Here is a 476-nt window from a genome sequence, read left to right on the forward strand (position 1 = left end):
AAATCATGACTATCTGTTGATCACAACGAGCTAGTCAACTAGAGGCTCACTAGGGACATATTGAGGTCTATGTATTCACACGTGTATTACGATTTCCGGATAATACAGTTATAGCATGAATAAAAGACAATTATCATGAACAATGAAATATAATAATACTTTTATTATTGCCTCTAGGGCATATTTCCAACAGTCTCCCACTTGCACTAGAGTCACCAATCTAGTTACATTGTGATGAATCGAACACCCATAGAGTTTTGGTGTTGATCATGTTTAGCTCGCGAGAGAGGTTTAGTCAACGGATCTGCGACATTCAGATCCGTATGTACTTTGCAAATTTCTATGTCTCCATCTTGAACATTTTCACGGATGGAGTTGAAACGACGCTTGATGTGCCTGGTCTTCTTGTGAAACCTGGGCTCCTTGGCAAGGGCAATAGCTCCAGTGTTGTCACAGAAGAGTTTGATTGGCCCCGA

Source organism: Triticum dicoccoides, chromosome 6B (genome assembly GCF_002162155.2).
Source record: "Triticum dicoccoides isolate Atlit2015 ecotype Zavitan chromosome 6B, WEW_v2.0, whole genome shotgun sequence".
In the NCBI taxonomy this organism is placed as follows: Eukaryota; Viridiplantae; Streptophyta; class Magnoliopsida; order Poales; family Poaceae; genus Triticum; species Triticum dicoccoides.